Here is a 26,424-nt window from a genome sequence, read left to right on the forward strand (position 1 = left end):
GGTCTCGATCTCCTGACCTCGTGATCTGCCCGCCTTGGCATCCCAAAGTGCTGGGATTACAGGCATTAGCCACCGCGCCTAATGAATGGCCCTAATGAATATTTTTTAAGTGCCTGACATGCCAGTAATCTTCATAAGGTTTGCATTTTAGAGGAGTTCTCAACCATACATGATAAAAACAAATAGTAATAAAGTTCCACTACTACAAAAAAAAAATACGTAGGATAGTTGGAAACGTGGAGAGAGAAGGACATTTCAGGTGGAGTGATCAGGGAGGACTTCTTTGAGGAGGTGACATATAAGCAAAGATCAGAATGACCAAAAAAATATTCCAGGAAAAGGAAGTATATGGGGTAAATCGTATAATACAAGAGCAAATTCAACACGTTTGAGGAAGATAAATAAGGCTGGTGTCACTGCAGTGGTGGAGAGTGGTGGGAGATGAGGTTGAAGAGGTGGTCAGGGATGCTGTACAGGGCTCCATAGGCCCTGTATGGAGGAGGAGTCTGGACTTTATCACAAGTGCCATCAGCAGACATGGAGGGATTCTAAGATGAGAAATCACATGATCTGATTTATGTCTTAACACTTATGATTTATGAAACTCTAACTGTGCTGTGGAGAATGAGGACAAGAGCAGAAGCAGGAAAACCATTTAGAAAGCTATTACAAGAGCACAGAAGAGGGATGATGGTGGTTTGTATTAGAGTGGTAGCGGTGGAGATTGAAAGAGACATTTTGGAAATGTTTTGGAGGTAAAGTTAACTTGAATTCTGAGGATTGTGAAAACGGAGGAAAAGAGAAGAATCAAGAATATCTACATGCTTTTTGTGTTGAGTAATTGGTGGATGGTAATGCCATTTAATTTGAAGGCTGAGAGAATAAAGAATTCTACTAGGGTAGTATTTCCTTCTTTCCTTGCGCCGCCTTAAGCTTGCAGACCATGGATTGCACCAATCTCTTTCCAATACTTTTATTTTATTTTCTTCCCCTACTTGCCCTTTAGTCCTTCTTATATAAAAGAACTTCATCTATCTGCATCCTCTACTGTCATCCTGTCTTCAACTCACTGCAGTTTGGCTACTAACCCCATTTTACTAATAAACTCCTTCTTGCCAAACACACCAATGACCTCCTTATTACTAAATCAAAAAACTTTTCAGTACTCTTCTTCTTTTCTTTTCTTGAGACAGAGTCTTGCTCTGTTGCCCAGGCTGGAGTGCAGTTGTGTAATTTCAGCTCACCACAACCTCTGCCTCCTGGGTTCAAGAGATTCTTGTGTCTCAGCCTCCTGAATGGCTGGGACTACAGGTGTGTGCCACTACACCCGGCTAATTTTAGTAGAGACAGGATTTTGCCATATTGGCCAGGCTGGTCTGGAACTCCTAACCTCAGGTGATTCGCTCACCTCGGCCTCCCAAAGAGCTGGGATTACAGGCGTGAGCCTCCACAGCTGGCCACAATCCTCTTTTTCTTGATCTTTCACTGGCATTTAATACTGCTGATATTTCCTCCCCTGGCTTCTCTGAAACTACTTGTTCCTGGTCCTCCTACCTCTTGGGATATTTTTCCCCTGTGTTTTTTCTTTCCTCACTTTTTAAATTCAGTGTTTTCATTGGGTTCCAAAGTAGATCCTCTTCTTTCCTTTCTCTATGCCTTCTCTTGGAGATTTCATCTACTTCCATGAACTATTCCTTATGCTGATGACTCCAGCATAGATCTCTCTCCTGAGTTCTAGACTTCCCCGTTCAATTATGTGGTAGACAGCTTCACTTTGATATTCTATGGACACTTCAACTCAACATGTTGAAAACTAAACTAATTACCTTTACTCCACAACCTGCTTTTCCTCCTGAGGTCCCTATCTTGGACCTCAGGATATATCTGCAGGATATAATGGGAGCAGATTTACGGCTTATGAAAATGGAAGGATACCACTGATGGAGGATACCATCAATAATCAAATTCTGTTGGTACTATGTCCTTAATATATCTTGAACCCTTTCAGTTCTTCCTTTCTCCATTTCCATTCTTGCTACCTTAGTTTAGACATCCATCATTATTTCGTTCTTATAATGTGATATGGTTTGGCTCTGTGTCCCATCTCAAACTGTAATCCCCACGTGCTGAGGGAGGGACCTGGTGGGAGGTGACTGGATCGTGGGGGAAGGTCCCCCCATGCAGTTCTCATGATAGTGAGGGAGTGCTCATGAGATCTGATGGTTTTAAAAGTGGCAGTTTCCCCTGCAAACTCTCTCCTGCCGCCTTGTGAAGAAGGTGCCTGCTTCCCTTTTGCCTTCCACCATGACTGTAAGTTTCCCCCGGCCGGAGCACAGAGGCATGATCTCCTCTCATTGCAACCTCCGCTTCTCCGGTTCAAGTCATCCTCCTGAGGAGCTGGGACTACAGGTGTGTGCCACCAGGCCTGGCTATTTTTTTGTGTGTGTTTGTGTTTTTGTAGAGACAGGGTTTCACCATGTTGCCCAGGCTGGTCTCCAACTATTGAGCTCAAGCAATCTGCCCACCTCAACCTCCCAAACTGCTGGAATTACAGTAGTGTGCCACTGCACCCAGCTGAGAGATCTTTCTAAAATGAACATTTGATCAGTTCACTATGCCCCTTAAAATTTATCAGTGGTTCTCCAACAGCCTTAGAATAAGTTCAGACTTTTTAGGATGACATACTCGACCATGCTAATCTTCCTGGATTTCTCCTTCAGGACTTCTGCCACGGATTTATACAATGTATTTATTTAGAACCTACTTGCCAGGCTCTTGTTCTTCACCCTCAACTCTCTGGGCACAGCTTTTTCCCTAAGGTCTTTACACATAGTACTTTCTTTGCTTGGAATATCTTTCTCTGTAACCTGCCCACTTGTCTGGCTTACTTCTACTTATCCTTCAGAACTCATCTCAATATTCACCTTGTGTGGTTAAAGACCCTATGCGTGGTCAGGGTTAGGCACCCTTATAAGCTCCCCTGTTGATATCACCTCACTGTTGCCTCATCAACTGCATATTCATCTTTGTTCTCATGATACTATAATGTCCTTCAAAGCGGAAACTGTGTCTTATTCATCTTTGTATTCCCAGCACCCAGCACAATACCTGACACAGCGCAAGCACTCAATAATGAATAAAGTGGCAGAGTTGGGTTTCAAAGTCAGGTCTTTTCTCTCTGGCACAAATCTCACATTTCTTCATGCCACTTCTCAATACTGTGAATCTGAAAAATTCTAAGAGCTGAGCAAGGTCTATTTTTGCCTAGCACTAATTAAAACACAGGCAAATAGATTATTATTAGTTCCATGAGGATTCAGTTTATATTTCTGTATACCCCTTCCTCCATCATTCCACCACTTGGATCATCAGAGTACTTAGGATTACCTATATCTAAAATGACTGAAAGGCTAGGCCTGGTTGAGTGCACCTGTAGCTGCAGTTACTCAGGAGGCTGAGGTGGGAGGCTTGCTTGAGCCCAGGAGTTGGAGGTCAGCCTGGGTAACACAGTGAGATGTTGTTGTAATAAATAAATAAGTAGACTGAAAGAACTTTCTCTATACTTTTATATCCTTTTGTAACTCTTATCCTGCTGCTTCCATAATACCACTGAGGCAGGGAGAGAGTAAGTACATGGGGAGCAAGGTAAATTTTATTTTTCTGTCAACAGACACTAAAAATGGATACATCAATAGAAAATCATTTCTCATCATTTCCCTCAAGGTTCCTATGGATAGATACTAAAGGTTCAGTGCTAAAATTTAACATTGAAAAATCCAGCTAAAATTGAAATTTTTATGTAGTGAGTTCAATCTCATCACAGAAGTTTGTAAATGGGAGGAGCCTTAGAAATCCTTTAGTCCAGCACTTTCATTTACGCTTCCACAAAGAAACTGACATAAGACCTATAATGGCTCACTCAAGGTCATCCAGGCTATTGATGCCATTATACATCTTTTTCAAAGGGCTTTATTTTCCATCTAAACAAATTGTCTACATCAGAATCCACCTATTTACATAGGGCTTATCTTTCTGATATTGCCTTTGCAATATCCTTGTTATAAAGAGGAAGGAACTGAAAACAAAACAAAACAAGGTTGTCTTGTCCAGGGACGTAGGGGAATTGGTAAAAGAGACAATTAGTACACAAAGTGATGGGGTTTCCTATTTGTAGTGCAGCCTTGTAATCACACTGTGTTCTCTGAATGCCACAATGCTAACCCAAGCTTACTTGTCCTTCCTGGGCCTGGATCCCATTCAATTCTATGCCTTATTTAGTCTAAATGATTTCCCCAGCTTCAACGTGTATTTATTTATTTATTTATTTATGCGTTTCATTTTAGAAGTATACTTAAATCTACTCTTTACTCGAGTGTGTCTTAGTTCTAGTGCTGAGGAATGAAGATTTTGGGTAAAAGAAATCGAGATGATTTTTTTTTCTAGGCTTTACATTTCAAGGATGGTTTCTCAAATGGCAACTGGCAGTCTGCTCCTCAAATGATGACGTTTTCCACGGGAATTAGAATTTAATTGGAATAATTTGTTTTCAACGGGAAGCAAAGATTTCTTTCCAAGAGGATCAGTTTGATAATGTTTTACCAGCTAGTGCTACGAGACCAAATATAAACCAGTTCTGAGAAACAGGAAGTGAACTGACTGGTCTAGTCTGAGTGTCCCTGGCAGTGACGCAAATACAGAAATCAAATTAGGAAAACAAGATATGTGGGTGTGAGGCAATCGATAATCCAGGATGCTACAACATAAGCAAGAACGCCTTTAACCCGATGCCGTTCATTTTAATAACACCCTGAGCAGTTTGATTTCCATGGAACACGCTAGTGATTAGAGAGCAGCAGGAGCTTGGGTTCCCTAGCAACAGCATGTGCTTTTGAGACAGTCATTAGCCTTTCAGTTAATCCCATCAACCCCTTACCTCTAAATGTATGACTGACATTAAAAAAATGATGTTTTAGAAACTGCTTTGAAATTTCCAGGAGTGCAATGGAAGGGAATAATCATAATTAAAAAGTTGTCTGGAGAACTACAGTCCAGTGAAGGAAGTAATGTTCCTACATGCCCAGCCTGTCGGTAAACTTCCCTGCTCTCAGTTGTAGGTTCTGAATTCCCGTGGCAAAGGGCAAGGGAGGTGAAATTGTTCAGAGTTTCAGGCAGTCTTCTCACCCAACGTGAGTAGTATTGCAATGTCTGTCGGAATCATGGCTCTGAAGATGAGGAGAGGAGCGGGGTGGGCAGTTTGTGTGCTGAGGAGTCTGGCCGCAGGTAGACTGGGAGGGAATGTCACACATAGTTTTCTTTCTCCTTTAAGCCGAATGAGGTACTCTGGTCAAAGGAACTTGGGGAAGGAGGATGGTGAGGGGAATGAAGTTCTTCTTCCTATTGATTATTTTATTGCACCAGAGGCTGTTTGTCCAAGGCCACTGGCCAAGAGCATTATTTTCGTGGCTGAAGTGAGGTTGGGCAGGTTTCCCATCCCTTTCGCTAGTTTTAAACGAGACAACCCAGAAAGCGCAGCAAGGCTCTGGGAATACGATGTGGGTTGGCTTTTCCTACTCAGCTGCACCTTAAAGCGCCAGGCCATTGGGCTTGATACTTCTCAAACCCTGAATCATTGCCTCCAGCTCTGCCCTGGGTTCAGGATGCACCACTCCACCCTCTGTGTAGCTTGGGTCAACTTCGGGGCGTCACTCGAATAGTAATTATTGCTGCGTTTGGCTGGACATCCTTATTACGGCCTGGGTCCCTCTCAGCTGGACACCGGGCTCCTTAGTTTGGCTGGGATGACTCCAGTACTTCCCGCCGCCCCACCTTACCCCCCTACGCGCTCCCTTCCCAAGGCGACCACCTGCACCGCCCCACTTACCATCTGCCCCGCGGGGAGGGCCCCCCCGGGCTAGCGGAGCCCTCCCTGCTCCCGGGCGGCTTTGGAGGAGCTCGGTGTTTGCCTCCAGCCCTTCGCTACCGGAGGATCAGGTTCCTCCCCTCCTCCCCCTCCAGCTCCGGCCGCCGCCGCCTCCTTCTTGCATGACACAGCAGAACCGCAGCTGCTGCAGCAATTCCAAGCCATCCGCCCAGGAAGCGCCGCAACCGGGACTCGGGAGGGGTGGAGGGGGCGAGGCAGGGGCCACGGCCCCGGGGGATCCTCGGCCCCACTGTGCACCACACACTCCTTTCCCAGCCCAGGGGCACGCGAACAAAATGAGGCTCAAGCTGACCAGGCCGAGCTGGAGGAACGCTGGGGCTTGGCAGCAGAAGGGATGGGACCAGAGCGAAGGGTGTGGAGGAGACCCCAGTGAGGGCCGGGACATTTCAGGTAAAGAGAGGTAAGAAGAGGCCCAGACGTCAAGGGCCAGACTGTGAAGGTGAATAGAGGTCAAAGAGAGGTAAGGAGGTAGAGTTGCAGAGAAGAGAGGCCAAGCTGGGAAGGGCGTGGGGTTGGGGGCAGCTGAAGGGGAGGATGGGGGGTATAGTCTTTGGGGAGGCCTGAGCTGAGCGCCCAGGCAGAAAAGGGGCTGAGTTGGGAGGCAAGGACTGTAGGAGGAAAGGGATGAAAGAATTAGGCATGAGATAGGAAGGTAAAACTTGGGAGAGATATTATAGAATTAGAAGGGTTGGAATGGAGCTCATTCATCATGGCTGATGAGGTAAACTGATGAGGTGGAGAGAGAGTGTCAAGGCAAGGCCAAAAGAAAAGATCTTCCATCCCACTCTTCAGTTTCTTGCGAAGTTTTTTCTTGATTCCGCCAATCCAAACAGTTTCCCTTATAAAATGGAAACGCATGAACTAAAAAACCCAGAAATAGCTATCTGGCTTAGATTTACAGGATAAAATCTCCGTGTCTGTAAAAACTTTAAGGCAGAAATTTGGGATTTATGGTACAAACCCTTAAAGGGACTGTGAGTCAGTAATACCCACAGCACTCAACATTGTGAGTTTCCACACATTCCTGGACTTAAGTAAGTCTTTCCAAGTGTTTGTTAATGCTAGAAATGATGAAAAAATTAGTGGCTCAAAAATATTAAAGTGCACATGCTTTTTGCTTTCTCTATGTATACACAGATACATATATGTATACTTTCTAGCGACTAGCAAGTATGGTATGGCTAGGGATAATTATGTTTTTCTGATTATTTTGTTTCCCATCAAACACCCCACGAATTTTACAGCAGACCGCCTTCTTGTCACCATTTGAAAGAATGTGGTCAGAAAAGTAATGCAAAAACTGCCACTTTGGTTTTGTCTGTACCTTCCAGGTCATATCTCCGTACCTCACTTCCTGACACAAACAAGTTTTCACTGTTGTCAGCAACAAAGCCCTAATATAGCTGCGGAAGAGAAAAACTGCATTGCATTTTGCCTCCTGCAAGCATCATCAACAGTTACTGGAGGAATGTAATTCCAGAATGCTTGAAAGCCGTGGTGATGGTAATTATGTATCAAATGCCTGGTTCTATTTCTGTTATTATTGTTTTGTCATTTCTGTTCTCCCAGCGATCTGACTGAACTTGCAGAGGGACAAATCCGGTTTTTCTTTTTGACTTTTGTCAAACTGAATCAGGCCTGATAGAAAACTCATTGCTCTCCGAGGAAACAAAGTAGGAGCCATGAAATGTCATTTTAACAGAGCGTGGGTTTGGTGACTGTAGGAAAGGATTTGAGGACGCTCCTTCTGTTCGGCTTCCTATGTCATGAGCACAGACTCCACGCACGCACAGACACCACGGCTCCCGGATGCTGTGGCTCCCCGATCTGGGCTCCTGCAGCGCCAGAAGCCCCTCCGGGATGCTGCGAGGGGCTCCCGGTGGGTGGAGGTACGGACGCCGCTGCGGCCGCCGCCGCCAGTCCTGCTGCTGTTGTTGCTGCTGCAGTCACGTGGGAGCCCCTTTAAGTTTCCATAGAGAGGCCTCTCTGGTGTCACATGATGGACATGATATAATGAAACAACATTGTGGAGAGGAAAGCATTAGGGGAGCCCACGGCTACAAAAACAAGTGAGTGAGAAGAGGTGGGAGGAAGAGAAACTACGCCACCTCCCCTGCAGCCGAGCGCACGCAGCAGCCTGGCGTGACAAGTGGGCGACGCCGGGGGGCAGGGAGCCGGGGTCCTCGGCCCTGGCCGGGGACCCCACCGCCCACCGCGCGGAGAACAACTTTTAGCCGGCAGCCCAGGCCAGCGCGGCACCTGTCTCCTGAGTCTCCACCGCTCCTCCCCATCCATCCCAGGGAAATTCTCAAGAATACTCTCTACAAATCTACGTGCGCATCGTTTTCCCCTCTCGTCGCGCCCGGGAGGAAGGAACGAGGCAAGGAGCTAAGCAGCGTGCGTTCAGCCCTGGGGTAAGTTCGTCGGGTGGGGAAGCCAGTCCCGCAGGACTTTGGGATGGGAATTTTGCTCTCCTTTGCGATCTCAGGGCGTGAAAAAGGCGTCCCCTCCGCTCCTGGCGGGGCTGATCGGCTGGCTAGTCAGTTTCCCCTTAGCACGCCCGTGCGCCCACCCTCGCTCGGCCCGGGGCCCCCTCGCCGCCCCCCGGAAAGGGTCTGCGGTTCCTGGCCAGGACCTTCGGAAGGCGAGCGGGGGAAGGTAGGGCTGTCGCGGGAACCCGGCTTGTGGGAGCGATTTCGCCATGTTTGTGTTGCTAAGAGCACTTTTTCCCCTTTGCTGTGGCTTGATGCCACATGGCTCCTCTGGAGCTGCCGCCGGGCTGAGAGAGTGTGTGTGTTTTTTTTTTTCAATGTCCGCATTCCAGCTAATGTTGCGCAGATAAAATTCAAACTTGAGGTAAACAGAAGAAGAGGAGGAGGAGGAGGAGGAGGAGGGGAGGGGGGAGGGAGGGGGAACTGTTTCCATTTCGAGATCCCACCTCTTCCCTCCGCGCAGCCCAACATCCCGAACCTAGAGACAACTCTCGCCTTTCTCCCACGTCCCCCACCTTTGCTGTCAACAAGAAATAAGGCCGGGGGGGTGGGGGTTGGAGTTGGGGGGTGGCATGCTTATTAATTAGAAAGGACACGGTGTCTCGGTTCTCCACTGGAATCAGCAACTCCTTGGAACTCGGGCCTCTGGCCCGTCCCTCTTTTCTCCGGCAGGGACGCAGGATGCCTTGGTGCACTCTGGAGACGGGGACGGGAGGCTGCAGCGCGCCTGGGTGGGGCGAGGGGTGCCGGTCCCCTCACGCCCTCTGACTTTAGGATATCAGACAGTGTCTCTTCAACCCCACCCCAGGCGCAGGTTTCCAGAAGGTGGGGTGGGTGGGGCCCCCGATTTCCAGAAGGCGAGTTACCTAGCAGGTGTGTGGGGTGGGCATTGCTATTCGGTAAGTCTGTTGCATGGGGTAGGATGACGTGGGAAGCTTAAAAGCTTTAAAGCCAGCCCAAGGGTAGAGCTGCGTCTGCTGTTTTTTGTTTGTTTGTTTTTTCCTGTGTGTGTGGCAAATTAGGGAGAAAAATCAAGACGTTCCCCCCAGTCCTCCCTCGGTGTAAACGTCTGCTCCAGCTCGCAGCCCGCTGCTGGGTGAGTGGCGACGATCAAGGCGAGGGTGAGCTTCGTCACGGGGAAAGCTGGAGGCTCCTGACAGCTCGTAGCCGTCCTCCCCGCGCCCCGCCCTAGGCGGAAGGTGTGGGTTGGGTGGTCCGAAGAGGGTGACGTCCGAGGTGGGGTGGGCACAGGCTCGGGATCCCTCGCAGAGCTAGGGGCCGCAGCCCCGGTCGCCGGGGAGTGCCGTGGCAGGGAGGCGGCGGCCACGTGAGGGGTCTGCGGAAGCGCCGGAGCTGAAAGCCGGGGGCGAAGTGCGTAGCAGAGTCGTGACGGGGGTGACACGCAGCAGCCGGGGGCGGCAGGCCGCCGGAGCCGGGCGCCTCCCACGCAGGGCCGGCGTTCCCCGCCGCGGGTGGGTGCGCACTAGCCGGCCCTCTCCCGGGAGACCGTTTCCGGGAGCGGGCGCGGGCGCGGGCGGGGCGGGGCCGGCGCGGTAAACAGGGTGGCGCTCTCTGCCCTCCCGCCCCCGGCCTGCCGGGGCGCGCGGCCGGCGGCGGCCGGAGTGGCGGAGGCGCGGTCGCGGCGCCGGGCAGCGGGGGCGCGCCCGCTCTCCGCCGCCCCCGCGCGCGCCCGCCGCCGCCCGGCCGGCCTCCTCTGTTTTTGTTTTGATGGAGCCCGCGTGCAGCTGGCGCGTGTCGAGTCACGTGCCAGGGGCGGGATGGGGCCGGGGCGCGGGAGGCCAGGGCTCGGTGACGTGGGCCGGAGGGGCCGGCGCCCGAGGGGGCCGCACAGGGCGCGCGCGGGGGGGCGTGTGACCCCCGATGGAGCCGTGTCTTGCGGGTGGCCCGGCGCTGGGTGAGGGGTTTGGTGCTTCTCGGCGAGCAGTGCTAGGTTCATCGTCGCAGCGCTTCGGGGAGCCTTGTCCAGGCGGGAGGGCCTACCTGCGCTGCTGGACTCAAAACTTGGATCTTACAGGTGGTGTGTACATCTCTGAGGACGTGTAGACACTTCTGTGTGCTCCTGAAGGACGGCTGCGCGTTATAACCAGCTGGAGTGCTTTAAAAAGAGTTCTAACGCCCAACCCAATCCCAGACCAATTGGACCCACATCCAAATAGGGCCTGGACGGTGTATTTTTAACCCCCACTTCCCCGTAAGTGATTTTGGTGCAGAGTGCGAATTGATACAAGTAACCAGCTTGATGGAATAGCTACTTGGGAAATCATACCTATTTAGGGACAAAATAGTAAGAACAGCTAAAATAGCTAACACATACTGATCTGTCACTCAGTGGGGTCTCTGTGTCAGATATTGCGGCTCCTCATACATGGATCTACTCGTAAAAGTACTGTTACCCCTATTTTACAGCTGGAGGAGTGAAAGCTCGGAGTTAAATCAGGGAGGACGACTGTACTTAGGCTAGAGAGGTCGAGTTCCGAACCCTTACTTTCAACAGACACGTATGCCTCGTGGAAAACGTCCCTTTGCCTAAGGGCCCTATGTTTGTGTGAATAGTAGTACTTATGTTCGCCTAAGGGCCAGCTGGTTTATGTGGGTACATTTCTACTGTTAAGATTTTTGTTTGAAAAGCTTTGCTTGTATAAGGGAGGAAAATCATTTGGAGATTCTTTAAGGCCTGTAGGCGACTTTTTCCAGCAGTTTATTGTGGATTAAGGAGAGAGGGGATCTCCGTAATTTGAAGTGAATAGGTTCTCTGGAAGTTTCTTGTTCTGTTTTTGAGACTTGAGCATTTGTATAATATGAAGGGGAGAGTCCGGAAGAGGCAAATATTTTCCAAGTATTTGCATGAGCAACCACAAGAGTGCTTTAGGTTGCTGGATGCGATACAGTTGTGGTGTGGTCACAGCTGGATGTACCCAGAGGTGCAGTGTGGTACAGAGTAGCAGAAGTTCTGCCATTAGCATTTTGGATTAAAAAAAAAAAAAAACTGGTCTGGAGTACAGAAACTTTGCTGTTACATCTCCTTTCTCCTCTTAATTTGTTTCATTTGTCTCCTGGTCAGATAAACTGTTGGTGGAACGTTTAGATGTGGGAGTAGTCTATTTCATTAGTGTTTTCTGTACAGAGATTCCAAAGAAAACTCATAGTAAACAGAGGTTTCTCCCTGAAAACAAATGATACTAGCTACAGTGTATTTGTGACCAATATGTATTAAGAGTACCGCGTCACAAAGAACTTTATATTCCTGTTGATTGCTGTCAAATATTGTTAACCTCTATGGCAGGCATGGGCATATTAGTTAACAAATTTTAGGGATTGGTTTTCGTATTACTTGCAGTTTTGGTGAGGAAGGCTTACAGACCTGCCCAGGCAGACATGACTGGAACGTGAGTATCTGTGGTCTGGTGTGGAAATAGCTCTGTAGCCCCATCTCCCTCCTCCCATTGTCCACCCCCATCTTCCTAACCATGAAACACATTTTTCACCAGCATTGCCAAACCACTTGGGGTTCCTGTGCACGGCTCTGCTTAGTTTGCTCTTCTGCTTCTTGGATACCTCCTTCAGGAAATGTTCCCTGATTTCTCCTCAGAAACCAGTGAAAAAATACCCTCCCTGCGTCATCTCTGCATTGTATATATGCTTGTCTTACTGCGTTATATCACAGCATATCTCATTGTGTTTGTTACATATTGAACACCACTACTAAATTGGGCTCTTCAAAGGTGGGAATGGTGACTTGTTTATCTGCACATCACTGGCACACAGTGAGCACTTAAGTTTATTGCATTGGTCGCAATTAAATTTACTTCCACTTAAGTTGCATTATCTGTGTCGGTGTTTTCCTGAACCACTCATCTTCATTCTGAACTGTCCTCACCTCCTTCTCTGCTACTAGCTACCAGGCTAAAAACACAGCTGCAAGCACCCCAAGACAAAACTTACACAGAAAGTACACAGTACTAGTAACACATTATCAAAGAAATAGGAAGGGGCAAAATATCAGTTTTTCACTTGTTTGTGAATTTCATCCTTCACAAACAAAGGAATTTGTGAATTCCTTTGGCCGATTGGACGGTGTGAATTTTCTTGATTACTAATATATGCTGGAAGAGATGGCCAAGGTTGTTTTTACTTTTCGACTGACTTGGGAAGGAAGTACTACGTTACCAGTGGACGTGCTTTGATGTGCCATGACAGAACACAGGTGCTTCATCACGTTTCATTGTTGTAATTTTCAGATTATTACAGAGGTATTTGTAGAGCAGCACTGTCCCATAGAGCTTTTGGAGAGGATGGAAATGATTTATAAATCCGTGTTATCCAGTGTCGTAGCCACTAGCCACTTGTGGCTATTGAGCACATTAAGTGTGACTGACGAACTGGATTTCTTTTCTTTCTTTTTTTTTTTTTTTTTTTGAGACAGGGCATTGTTCTGTCGCCAAGGCTGGAATGCAGTGGTGCTGTCTTGGCCCACTGCAACCTCTGCTTCCCAGGCTGAAACGATCTTCCCACTGCAGCCCTCCCAAGTAGCTGGGATTACAGGGACCTGCCACCATGCCTGACTAATTTCTGTGTTTTTAGTGGAGACGGGGTTTCGCCATGTTGCCCAGGCTGGTTCTGAACTCAAGCAATCTGCCTGCCTCAGCCTCCCAAAGTGCTGGGATTACAGGCGTGAGCGACTGTGCCTGGCCAGAATTGAATTTCTACTTGATAAATGTAAATAGCTGCTAGTGGCTACTGTATTGGATGGCACAGTTACAGAGGATATGTTTGTGTTTAAATCCTGTAATTGATAGATCATCATTTAGGCTAAGGTATTCTGCCTTTAAAAGTCTGCAGTCATCTTCTAGGTCTTAACACCATGCTTCCCCTTCATAGATTATAAGGTGCTTAGTGGGTGATATTTTTGGCCTATGTGGGGCCTTCATATTATGGAGCATTCGTGTGTTCTGTGGCTTTCCATGTAGTACATGTGGTCTCCCTTTTTCAGGAGCAGAATGGAGTGATTATTAGTAATTATGATTATGAGTAATTATTTACAAATGGATGTGAGCCTTTGGCGTATACACTAAATGAAAGTCCTATGAGTTGAATCAGTACTTTTCTGAGATGCATTGTGAGGGGAAGGAACTGTGCTTGTCTTGCTGACCCTTGTTATCTCCAAGGCCTAATATGCTGTTCAGCACCTGTCAGTGCTCATAAATATATGTTGAATGAATGAATGTTCAATTAACTTGAGCCTTCCAGTTTAGCTTCAGAGGCTGTATCATGGAGCTGAGAAGAGAAGTAACCAGTAACTACACCACTGGCTTTATAGTTTTTCTAAGGAATGCAGTCTCTCCAGGGGTACTGTTGTTAGCTCTGTGACTCTGATTTCTTTCTGCTAAGATATGTAGCAGGAATTGTTACACTTATTTGATGACAGATTGAAAAATAAAGTCACAAGAAGATTTGGTGCTCAGGTCATACAGAGAGAGTTGGAAGTATAAATCAAATTGAAGTAGTTGTTTCTGTTGCATTGTGCACTCATCCATGGTAATTTTTTTTTTTTTTTTTTTGAGATGGAGTCTCTCTGTCACCTAGAGTAGAGTGCAGTGGCACGATCTCAGCTCATTGCAGTCTCTGCCTCCCAGATTCAAGAGATTATCCTGCTTCAGCATCCCCAGTAGCTGAGATTACAGGTGTGTGCCACCACGCCCGGCTACTTTTTGTATTTTCAGTAGAGATGGGGTTTCACGATGTTGATCAGGCTGGTCTCGAACTCCTGGCCTCAGGTGATCCGCCTACCTCGGCCTCCGAAAGTGCTGGGATTACAGGTGTGAGCCACGGCACCTGGCCCGTGATAACTGCTTCAGAGGAAATAAAATAAAATAAAATCATGCACTGAACTATGTTAGAAAGTTTGGGTTATAAAATCAAAGTTTGTTTGGTAATTGTATATGTTAATGGAGTCTGAAAAAAGGACTGGAAATATTATCTCTAGTGTGGCACGACATTGACAAAACACCTTAACCATGACAAACAGGAATGGAAACATTTCTTTCTTCAGCTTCCAAATCTCATGTATTCTATGACTTTTTTTCTATGGTAATCCTAGCACCCGAGTTACAAGCTTGTCAAACAGGATGTTTAAAATGTAAACAGAAACTTGTTTAATTGTGTAGATAACCCCTACTAGGCTTTGAAATATATGTATAGAATAAGAGCCCTAAGACCAAAAATTGTTGATTTTGTTTCATGTAGTAGATCCTATATTGGGGGTTGTATTGTAGCCAGATATTTGGTTTAGTACCTTTAGGAGGTGATACACATAGTCTGCTGTCTATACTATGCATCAGACTTAACCTACTTTGTGCTGCTCTGTGTGTTTGGATTTTAGGCCCGTCTTCATCCACAACAGCTTGTTCCTAGGATAAATGTTGTCTTCCTATCATTCTGCCACTACATGTTCCACAAATGAAAAGTAGTGTTATCATAGAGTAAGTCAAACACAATTGGAAATACAAATCTGTTGTCTTAAAAAAAAAAAAGTCATAGAATACATTCCAAGATAAAATGGGAAGACTTATCTTTTAGGCAATTCCTAGTCCTTTAGTCCTTACTTCTCAAATACCTTTGCTGTGAACCTTTTGGGTGGGGCAAAAAAAAATAAAAGCCCCCAAACCGAAAACAAAATTATCAACCACGTGTTCCGTCAATTCCTGCTGTTGCCCTTGAAACCAAACCAAAACACGAGCATAACAAGACAAAACCCACGACTGCTAATAGCAACAAAAGCTAACCCAACCAACCACACAGAAAGAGCCTGTGAGATTTGAGTTGTCATTTTTGTAGCGAGGTCACATGTGAAGTCTTTTTTATTTAAAAAAATCTTTATCTTTTTCAAGACGGGATCTGGAGTGCAGTGGCATAATCGCAGCTTACTGCAGCCTCAACCTCCTGGCCTCAAGCGGTCTTCTCACTTCAGCCTCCCGAGGTGCTGCGACTATAGGCGCATGCTACCATGCCCGGCAAATTTGTGGGGTTTTTTTGTTGTTGTTGTTTGTAGAGACAGTGTTTTGCTATGTTGCCCCGGTGTGTCTTGAACTCCTAGGCTCAAGGGACCTACCCCCTCGGCCTCCCAAAGTGTTGGTTTACAGGCATGAGCCACTGCGCTTTTTTAGGTATTAAATGTAAATTACTCATGACAAAAATACTTGCCTGTATCTGAGTAGATAGTAATGATATTAGAATTAATGCTACAAAAGATCAGGATGTATTTTTGCCTAGAAGATCCTATGGGACTACTTGGATTCAGGTATATAGTTTAAGAATCATTTTGAAGGTCACTGACTTGTTCGAGTTTGAGAATGTTACTGACTTCACTTCTTTCTCATCGGTGGAGTGGTTGGATTGAACCTGTGGTTCTCAAACTTTGGTGTGTATCAGAATCACTGAAGAACACACTTGACTGGGCCGCACCCCAGAGTTTCTGACTCAGTAGGTCTAGGGTGGGCCCACTAATGTATGTTTCTTACAAGTTTCCAGGTAATGCTGACATTGCTGGTCAGAGGGCCAAACTTTGAGAACCACTGGGATAGACAGTATCTTCTAAAGTTCTGTGATTTTTTTTTTTTGGCCTGTTCTTCCCACCCCCATCACTTTTAGCAGTGATCACTGCTTGATTTCTAAAGGATTATGTCATTTAAAAATTGCTCTATGGCAGACTGAGTTGTAAAAGTTTAAAATGGATTAAATTAATTTTATTTAGAATTTCTTGAGAACTCCATATATTTTCCAAAAATATTGGGTCTGTTAAAACTCACATTGGGTGTTCCTACTTAGCTAAAGTAGAAATCCCCAGTTAAAATATATTGAAGTATTTCTGATGTTATTAAATGACAAAACTATTTGCTACTCCTTAAACCTAAATGTTGTATTAAATCTAACCAAATGCCTTTTATTTATTTAGAAATGGTCTCACTCTGTCACCCAGGCTGGAGTGCAGTGGTACAATCATAGCTCATTGCAGTCTCAACCTCCTGAGCTCAAGTGATCCTCCCACCTCAACCTCCTGAGTAGCTGGGACTGCAGATTTGTGCCACCACACCCAGCTAAATGAAAAATATTTTTTTTTCTAGAGATGGGATCTTGCCTTGTTGCACAGGCTGGTCTCGAACTCCTGGGTTCAAACCATCCTCCCATCCCTACCCTCCCAAAGTGCTGGGATTACAGGAATGAACTACTGTGCCTGACCAATTTATTTTTAGAAATGGAGTCTTGCTAGATTGCCTAGATTGCCCTTGAACTCCTAGGCTCAAGTAATCCCCCCACCTCAGCCTTCTGAATAGCTGGGACTACAGTGCATGACACTGCATGTGGTCTTCTCTTAATATGCAGCTACAGAGTATAATGCAGCACATTATATAGTTGTGGACTCTCTAGATAAAATGATTTTCGTGAGACATAGTTTTTTCTAGACAAAACTCCATGGATTTGGGTCCATAATAGACTGTGGCAGCATTAACTTGGACATCCCCTGAAGATAACAGCCTCATGGAAAAATCAGGGTTGCAGGAAGGAAATGTCCATCAGGGGCATGGATGAGTACGTTAGGGCACAGTCATTCCTGATTTTGATGACCTTGGAGAATAGTGGTGGCTCTGTAGTTTCTAAATGAGGGCACTGTGGGGCTGGAATCTGGTAGGAAAGGGGGTGGGGTTACTAGGAGACTTGTCTTCAAGCAGTGCTTGCATAGCAAGCACACCGTTCTTACTTAGAGTATGTTTATGGGGAGGGAAGGTCTTGGGGAGGCATTTGGTAGAGATTCCAGGGCATTCAAAGAGGACAGATGGTGCTCTGGAAGCATTCCATGTTAAACCAGACTCCAGGTGCCGAGACTCAGATGGACTCAAGGTCTTAGTTGAATCGAAGTGAGGTTTGACAGTATATTCTAATACGATTGAATTTATTGGAGAGGAAAGAAAAGTTAAAACTTTGAGGAAAATGTATATAACTTGACCTGAAAACAGAGAAATAGAAGAAATTGGTGAGCAGGGAATGGGAAGACAAAAATGGAATGTTGTAAGTTTTTAAATGTCCTAAAACTTTTAAAAGACATATCAACTATGTCAAGACTAGTCAATAGCACAGGGTTCTTTGTTAGAAAATAACAAATGAGTAAGTTTTCCTTTTTGTTTCTGGTGAATACTTTGCAATATCGCTAGGTGCTATTATTTGACTCATATCAAATGCCTTTCCAAAATTATGTCCAGAATTCATGCAGTGCTTACATTTTTAGATTGCTTTATGATCATTACCTTGTTTAAATCAAGTTTCTGGAAGCCACACATGACACTTATTACTAGGCGTGCTTTATGGATTAGGAAACAAATCATTTGTATAGTGCAGACCACGAAGCTGGGCTGAGACCGTGAGACTTCTCTGCTTTTCACACTACCAGTTTTAGTTTTATCTTGAAATTGTATGTTGTCCCACTGCTTTTATAAAAGGATTGAACCTTAAAATCTTAAGAGTTGATTTGGCATATGAGTAATTGATTTGAGACTGTGTTTCACGGACACAGCTTTAGATTTTGATCACCTCTTTCTCTTTAAAAAGAGCTACGTGTGATTTGCTACCCAGATCTGTACTCATTTCTTGACTCAAATACGTATCTGTGACATAATCTTCGTAATTAAATCTGTGAAACTGTTTTGAATCCTTCAGACATGACAGTGTGAGGCTGGGGTTGGCAGTCTGCTTAACAAGATGCTGGGACCACCTCTGAATTGGTGAATCAGGGAGCTGCTGTGTGATCGCCTCCCCAGGCTTTCCTGGAGTTTGTCTCTGCCGCTTCCTCAAGCCCTTCAAAAAGGCTCCTGTACTTTAGAGAGTCAGGATGTTAATGACAGTTCTTTTTTCTTGTACTTAATAAGACTAGTGCTTAAGTGGCAGTGTCTGCCTTTGCCTTCTCCCATCTCTTTGTGCTCCTTTCTTCCAACTTCTCATGTTTCTGTTTCTCGCACAGCCAGGTGTCCAGCATCCCATGCTGACTTGTGGTTGGCCAGAACCCCCCTCGTGGATTTCCTCCACATTTTCCTCTTCCTCCTTAAGTGGGAAGTTCTCTTTCTGGTGGCTCTGACTGGTCTTATGTAGTTTGTTGGAAAAAGTATTGCGGTAGAGTAGTATTTGATACTGTGCTGCACCTCCAGGAGTGTCCAATCTTTTGACTTCCCTGGGCCACACGGGAAGAAGAACTGTCTTGGGACACACATAAAATACACGAAAACTATCAATAGCTGATGAGCTAAAAAAAAAAAAAAAAAAAAAAAAATGCAAAAAAAAACATTGCAAAAACAATCTCATAGTGTTTTAAGAAAGTTTGTGAATTTGTGTTGTCAAAGCTGTCCTGGGCCACATCTTGGACAAGCTTGCTTACAATATTTCCGCTGGATTTCTAGTGCCAACTAGCTATGGAACCCTGCGAGAGATTTGAGTCTCTGCTCATCTGAAATGAGAGGTTGGATGGAGAAGGGTCTTTCCAGCCCTAAAATGCTGTGATTGAGATTATTCATACAGTGGTATGGTTGTAGATCCTCCCAGGAAACTTCAGCATTTGAAAGGTACCCAGTAATCAAGACTGGTCTCTGTAGGGGTGATACCTTTGAGTCCCCAGGTAAAACGATCTTGGACTCCTTAAATTAGACTGCCTGTCGTGTGGCTGGCCCTCTTCTTCAGGATTTAGGGATGGGTCAGGAGGGCACCCTTCTCTTTTTTTTTGTGCTATCTACGTTAGAAGACCCGAATATTGAACCTGGATTACACTTTGGAAAAGTTGCTGACACAGGTGTGAAATATTCTGCTGCTTTTCATCTCCACGAAGGAGGCAGTCACCTTCTAAAGTCATTCTTTCGGTGATGGTATTTAAACCACTAGGGGAGTTTCTGGGAACCTGCTTCATACCTCTGTCAATTCTTGTACAACTCATAAAAAAATGCCACTTCAGATCTTTCTCTTGCAAAATTGTGTGTGGCTTGTGACCATAAGTGCTAGTGTCCTATTTCTAGGGACATTTTTGTTAGTACTGAATCTTTTTGTTATGTTCACCAAGCTACTTATCTGTCCATTGTCAAGGCCACTGACAGTTGTTTTGCTGTCTGCTTTTGTATTGATGTATCATGCATTCATTGCACATATTGTTTATTTTTAAAACTCTGTGTTTATCTTTTTTGTTTATGTTTCCAGAGAGATTAGTTACTGCTATGCTAAGAACATTTATTTAATCCTTTGTCCTTAGTGTCATTCGTATTCCTTTAGCTATTCCTAGTTTTTAGCTGTTTAGAATTTTGTAAGACCTACTTTTTATAGGCTCAGTTCCAAAATAATTTGTGATGACTCTTCTATTTTTAGCATGTATTGCCTGAAAATTCAGGTATTTAATAGCAAATGAAAGTTTTTTTTTAATGCCGTTTATTTTGGATTTTATCTTTGAAATCTGTAGTTTGTTTTATGCCTCTTAGCTTACAAAAAGTTACTCTGCTTACACGTCTCTTATTTTTATGGAAAAAGATATAAAATCCCCCTTTACTCCTCTTTTTAAAGGATTTTAAATTGAGATTCTTTCTGCTGCTAATTTAGTTCTCCTGAAAAAGAAACATAGGGGTTTGTTCTTTGCCATATATCTTTGTTACTACCTGACAAGCAGTTTGGAGCAAGGATTTTATAGGCTTAATCAGTACCCTGTTTAGTCGTTTCATATCATCTGCAGAATGTTTTTGAGATACATGTTTTTTAAAAATAAAATATTATTTGGGATTCTAAACAACAGAAATACCCAAACAACAGAATTGCTCTAAAGTTTTAAAAGTGATCATCTGTGTGAGAAATCATGCCTTGCAATAACCGAAGAACATTTGCTCTTCTGTGGGAAACAGTGGCAGCACGTCCTGGCTCATTCTGTGTCTGAGTGGTCCAGCCTCTTACCCCAGAAAGCCGTCAGCATTGTGGAGGGAGACCACAGTGGCTTCCGAGAGTCCATTGGCAATGCATGCATTCTGACTGCATTTATTGTTGTTTTTGGAGAGTAACAGTTGTTTTAAAGCACTGAACTGTGATTGCGTAAATACTCATCTTACTTCCTAAAACGTGTTTTTTGATCATCATGCTCTTTTGGAGTAAGAACTGTAAGCTCTGGTAAGATTACTCCTCAGGAACATGTTGGGTCTTGGACATTGCAGGTCAGTCATCTAGGGCAGCGGTCCCCAAACTTTTTGGCACCAGGGACTGGTTTGTGAAAGATAATTTTTCCACGGATGGCTGGGGTGGGGGATGGTTTCAGGATGATTCAAGCACATTCCATTTATTGTGCACTTTATTTCTATTATTATTACCTTGTCATATATAATGAAGTAATTATACAACTCACCATAATGTAGTATCAGTGGGAGCCCTGAGCTTGTTTTCCTGCAACTAGATGGTCCCATCTGGGAATGATGGGAGACAGTGACACGTCATCAGGCATTAGACTCTCATAAGGAGCCCACAGCCTAGATCCCTCACATGCGCAGTTCACAGTAGGGTTGGTGCACCTATGAGAATTCAGTGCCGCTGCTGATCTGACAGGAGGCAGAGCTCAGGAGGTAATGCGGGTGATGGGGTGCGGCTGTAAATACAGATGTAGCTTTACTGGCTAGTTCACCGCACACCTCCTGCTGCGTGCCCAGTTCCTAACAGGTCATGGACCAGTACCTGTCTGTAGCCCGGGACTTGGGGACCCCTGACCTAGAGTATTCTGGACTGTAGACTCTTGTGTTCCTTTTCATGCATTGGAATCTTCCTAGTCTTCAACAGGGAGTCTAGGAGCAGGCACAAGGAAACATGTCCCCTCTGGGTAAACTTTCTGTCCAAAATTAAAACAAACAAAAAACTGGAATACGTCTGGAATCTATCTGAGCGTTTTGTGGATGCCGGCCCACCCTGGCCCTGGCATATCAGCAAGCCAGTTGTGGACCACTCTTTTCCTCCCTATTTATTGCCTTTTTTTCCTGAGTTCTTTACTCACTCAGTTTCCTCCCTTTTTTGTCTTTTTTGGTTCCTTTCCATTTCTTCTCCTTTTCCCTTTTACTTTCTTCCGTTCCTAATATGGATAGCCTAGTAAACATCCTACACTTACCGTAGGCATTTTTTTTTTCTTTTTTTAGCCTGATTAATAGCAGTCCAAAACTAAAGACAAATTTTACTCTGATATTATAGTCTGTAAAATCGCATGCTGGTGCGAATTATTTATTTATTTGTTTATTTATTTTTTTGAGATGGAGTTTCACTCTTGTTGCCCAGGCTGGAATGCAGTAGGACAATCTCGGCTCACTGCAACCTTCGCCTCCTGGGTTCAAGCAGTTCTTCTGCCTCAGCCTCCCAAGTAGCTGGTATTACAGGTATGCACCACCACACCCAGCTAGTTTTATATTTTTAGTAGAGATGGGGTTTCACCATGTTGGCCAGGCTGGTCTCGAACTCCTGACCTCAGGTGATCCACCTGCCTTGGCCTCCCAAAGTGCTGGGATTACAGGCATGAGCCACCGTGCTCGGCCTGGAGTTTCACTCTTGTTGCCCAGGCTGGAATGCAGTAGGGTAATCTTGGTTCACTGCAACCTCCACCTCCTGGGTTCAAGCAGTTCTCCTGCCTCAGTCTCCCAAGTAGCTGGTATTACAGGCATGTACCACCACACCGGGCTAATTTTATATTTTTAGCAGAGACGGGGTTTCACCAAGTTGGCCAGGCTGGTCTCTTGAACTTCTAATCTCAGGTCGTCCACTCACGTCGGCCTCCCAAATTGCTGGCATGACAGGCGTGAGCCACTGCGCCCAGCCAGTGCTAATTATTTCTGAAGAGTTTAACATGTTTATGTAGCATATTTCAGGTTGAATGAAAAAGATATGTGAAATGTATCACTTCCCCAGCTTTTTTTGATATTTAAATAGGCATTCAAATAGGTTTCAGATTGGTGTTTAGACTTTCAAATTTAAATAGGCATTCAAATAGGTTTCAGATTGAAGTTTAAAGAGCAGTTTACCTAAATTTTGGTAATAAATAACTATATAGAATTTCAGGATCCTTTCTACATATGGAAATTTTTGGTAAACAAAGATATTGTTTGGGTTAAAGTAGTATTTTTAAATTTCTTAAACTATAGCAGAGTTTGGTATGTAAAAAAAAAAGTAGTAGAGTGAAATTTGTGTTAAATAGCAGCTGACCTATGCCACTCTCAAGGAGCACCGTGTATTCCAGCTGTAAGGGCCTTCAGAGCTCATTGAGTTCAGTCTTCTCATTTTATAAATGAGACAATTTACTTAAACTTACACACCTGGTTCACAGCATGGATGATCACAGTTAGGTCTTCCACCTCCCTGTCCACTGTACTTTTTGGGCAGAAAGATAAGGTTAGGAAATTTAGAAGTGAAGTGGACAGAATGAGCATGAGAAGACCACTGTATTTGAGTTCTCAAGCAAGCTTTGACTTTAACTTCTGAGTTACGAGATGTTGGACTTAGGTGTGTTTAACTTCTTTGGATCCTAATTTTCGGAGGGTTGTATTTTTAGGTCCTTCTGAAGTCCATGACATAATCAGGTGAAAAAAAATGAAATAGGTTTCAATTCTTCTTATTGTAGGTTTGTGCGATTTCAGTTTAAGTAGATATCCCTATTTTTTAGTAACATTCCTTTTTTTTTCTTGTTAGTGAATCAGCTTTTCATCGTGTGTTGTTGTTAGACACAGGTTGTCTGAGTCAACGTGCTAGTTGCCTCTGTATTCAGATGTCTCTAGCATTGTGTTGATTAACCGAAGTTAACACACTTTAAAAGGCAGGTCTTCCCTGATTTCAAACTGCAGGAATATCCCGTGGACACGTTACTCAGAAGTACTCTTTTTCAAGTGGTTTACACTTTCTTACAGTCTTCAAGAGTAATTTCATCATGTAAGTAAAATTTAAGATAATTTTGCTCCTCTAACTTCTAGAGCTGCTTTATTTGTGGTCATGGAGCAGGTTTTTTCATTCTTAGTAAGATAATCTGGCATTGTTTGTGGCAGAGAGAAGACAGTTTCTAACAATGTGGAAGGATGGGAAAGATGAGATGAGTTTAAAGTGCTGAAGAAAAACTGAAAGACTGGAGGTGTTTTTAAGAAGACTGCCAGTGAGCTTTGAGACCTTTTCCCCATTGCCTAGCAGTAGTTCCCAAATTGTTTTAAAAACCCATTCTAGGCTGGGTGTGGTGGCTCATGCCTGTAATCCTAGCACTTGGGGAAGCTGAAGCAGGAAGATTGCTTGAGTCCAGGAGTGTGAGACTAGCCTGGGCGACATAGACTTTGTCTTTACCCAGGTGTGGTGATGTGTGCCTGTGATCCCAGATACTCAGGAAGTTGAGGCAGGAGGATTACTTGGGCTTGGGAGGCCGGGGCTGCAGTGAGCTGTGATCATGCCACTGCACTCTAGTCTGGGTGACAGAGTAAGACCCTGTCTCAAAACAACAAACCATTCTTTCAGTGAACACTTTTTTAATACCTATTATGTGCATAGCATGAGTTAGGTGCTGTGGGAATTACAAAAGAATTGTTCATCTAGGGCTTTTTGCTGTAGGTGCTTACTTTCTAGCCGAGTTCCCAATACTTAGGCCATGAAATGGTGAAGTGCAGTGAAGGAGTACGCGCAGAGAGTGCTCTAGGTGAGAAGGGACAAAGCAGTAGGGGAAGACTCCAGGGAGCCATGGAATCTGAGCAGTTTGAAGGACCAGTAGTAAAGAATAGCTAAAAAGAACTCATTTTAATTTTCTTTTGGGAGAATGCAAGGGAAGTGGTTGGGCTAGGTTAGGACATAGGCTTGGGAGTTGGGAAAGAACCACTGTATGTTTTAAAGTGTAAACCAAACAGTGGCAGAGGCAGATCTCAATCAGTTTAGAGGTTTATTTTGCCAAGGTTGAGGACGCGCCCCCGAAAAAGAAACACAAGTCACAGTAGGATCTGTGTCTTGTGCTTTTTCCGAAGAGGAATTTGGGAACTTCAATATTTAAAGTGGAAAGAGAAAGCAGGAGGGGAAGGAAAAAAAAAGGAGAGTGGGTAGGCATTGAGGCAAGTGGTTACATTCTTGGGAGGCTCTGATTAGTACTGCTCAGTGAATCTACATTTTTACATGTGAAAAGAAAGGAGTGGGGGGAAAAAGTTGATTATGCATTCGTCGTGTGCTCAGTAAATCTACATTTTACGTAAGATAAAGTAAGCATGTGAAATTACAGCTGTTTGGGAACAAAAGTAAGGCAGTTTTTTCATGATTCAGTTTCCAGGCTTAACTTTCCCTCTGGCATAGTGAGTTTGGGGTCCTGAGATTTTATTTTCTTTCACAGTGGCAAATGGGGGAGACCCCATGGAAATAATACAGGCTTTTTGCCCTAGCTTTTTATAATATTTTGAAAATTTCACACTTAAAAAAATAGTACTGTGAGCACCTGTATACCCTCCGTCTGTATTCACTAGTTAACATTTTGCTGTGCTTGCTGGCTTGTTCCAGGTGTGTGTATTTTGAACCATAGGTGGTAACCATGCATATTTGTATTATTTTGCCTCATCGTATGAATGTAAGTTGCAGACATCATGACATTTCACCTCTAAATACATGCTAAGGAGGACTGTTTTCTGTATATACCTGCCAAACTGTTGTCACACCCACAAAGTCTAGTATTGATGCAATAACCTGGCTTAACATATAAAAAATATTTAAACATGAAAGAGTGTTTATTTTTCTTAAAAAAATGTCAGACTTGTCTGGGACCACGCATATTGAATAAATTGGTGTGGTGAGGCTAGAACCACAGAAACTGGTTTACACATATTTGAAGAGTCATATGTAGCCATAAAATAGAAAGAGGAAGCTCATTGTATTCTGATCTGCTGTACAATGAAATCCTGAGTAAGAACAAGGCATAGAAGAATGTGATAAAAGAGAATTTATAAACATTTGCATGTATATAGATATAATATCTCTGAAAGGATAGAAAAAGAACCATAATATTCCATGCTTTTGAGATAAGACATTAGGTAGCTGGGAGACAGGTAGACTTTTCTCTGAATACTCCTTTTTTACCTTTTATGTTCTATTTTGCATTTTGAACTATGTGAATATTACTTAGAAATAAATGGTAAAGAAGCACGCATAGGCTTTTGTTGTTACCATTATTGGCTCTGTAACATGTAGGAGCATACTTCTCTTTACAGCCTAAAAAGATTTGGAGAATGAGACATGAGGCACAGACAATGGAGAAAAATTTTATTATTTCAGTTTTGAAGGGTGTTTTAGTCCATTAGAGCTATTGTAACAAACTATTGTCGACTGGTTGGTTTATAAACAACAGACATTTATTTCTCACAGCTCTGGACGCTGGGAAATCCAAGATCAAGGTGCTGGCAGATTCAGTATCTGGTGAGAGTCAGCTTGCTGGTTCATAGATGGCACCTTCTCCCTGGGTCTTCACATGGTGGAGAGAAGCAGCAAGCTCTCTGGACCCTTATGAGGACACCAGTCTCATTCCTAAGGTCTCTATCCTCATGACCTCATCTAACCCTAATTATCTCCTAAAGACCCTACCTCCTAATCCTATCGTCAGGGAGTAGGGTTTCAACATATGAATTCTGGGGAGACACAAGCCTTCAGTCCATGACAAAGGGAAATTTGCTATTTGTGCCACTTTTTAATAGACTGAGATACTCATGGTGTAAGAAGTTATTTTTTCAGGAGCTGCTAGTAGGGAGAGTAGGGGCTTGATGGGAATCTGATATCCAGGAAGTAATGGAATTTCACAAGGGAAAGCACAAAGGAAGGTGTAGTAGAAGTACAGAAGATGATGACTGGGATTTAGAGTTTGCCTTATTGATGTATTCATACTATTTTTTGAGATGGGGTCTTGCTCTGTTGCCCAGGCTGGAGTGCAGTGGTACAGTCTCG

General features: G+C 44.5%; 1 protein-coding gene and 1 long non-coding RNA gene across 4 annotated transcripts in view; one reads left to right on the forward strand and one right to left on the reverse strand.

Moving 5' to 3' along the window:
• The window catches only part of LOC105471375 (muskelin 1), a 380,915-nt gene extending 374,907 nt beyond the window's left edge, over positions 1–6,008 (reverse strand). Inside the window, exon 1 of the mRNA XM_011723823.2 lies at positions 5,882–6,008. The gene's annotated coding sequence lies outside the window, so the exon portion shown is untranslated. The remainder of the gene's footprint in view (positions 1–5,881) is intronic.
• Positions 6,009–6,117: 109 nt separating this feature from the next.
• The window catches only part of LOC105471376 (uncharacterized), a 162,526-nt gene continuing 142,219 nt past the window's right edge, over positions 6,118–26,424 (forward strand). Inside the window, exons 1-2 of one of the 3 annotated variants that reach the window (XR_981108.3) lie at positions 6,118–6,341; positions 7,273–8,355. This is a non-coding gene — a long non-coding RNA (uncharacterized lncRNA). The other 2 variants (XR_011621585.1, XR_981110.2) reach the window with 2 other exon arrangements.

This window comes from Macaca nemestrina, chromosome 4, assembly GCF_043159975.1.
Source record: "Macaca nemestrina isolate mMacNem1 chromosome 4, mMacNem.hap1, whole genome shotgun sequence".
Classification (NCBI taxonomy): domain Eukaryota; kingdom Metazoa; phylum Chordata; class Mammalia; order Primates; family Cercopithecidae; genus Macaca; species Macaca nemestrina.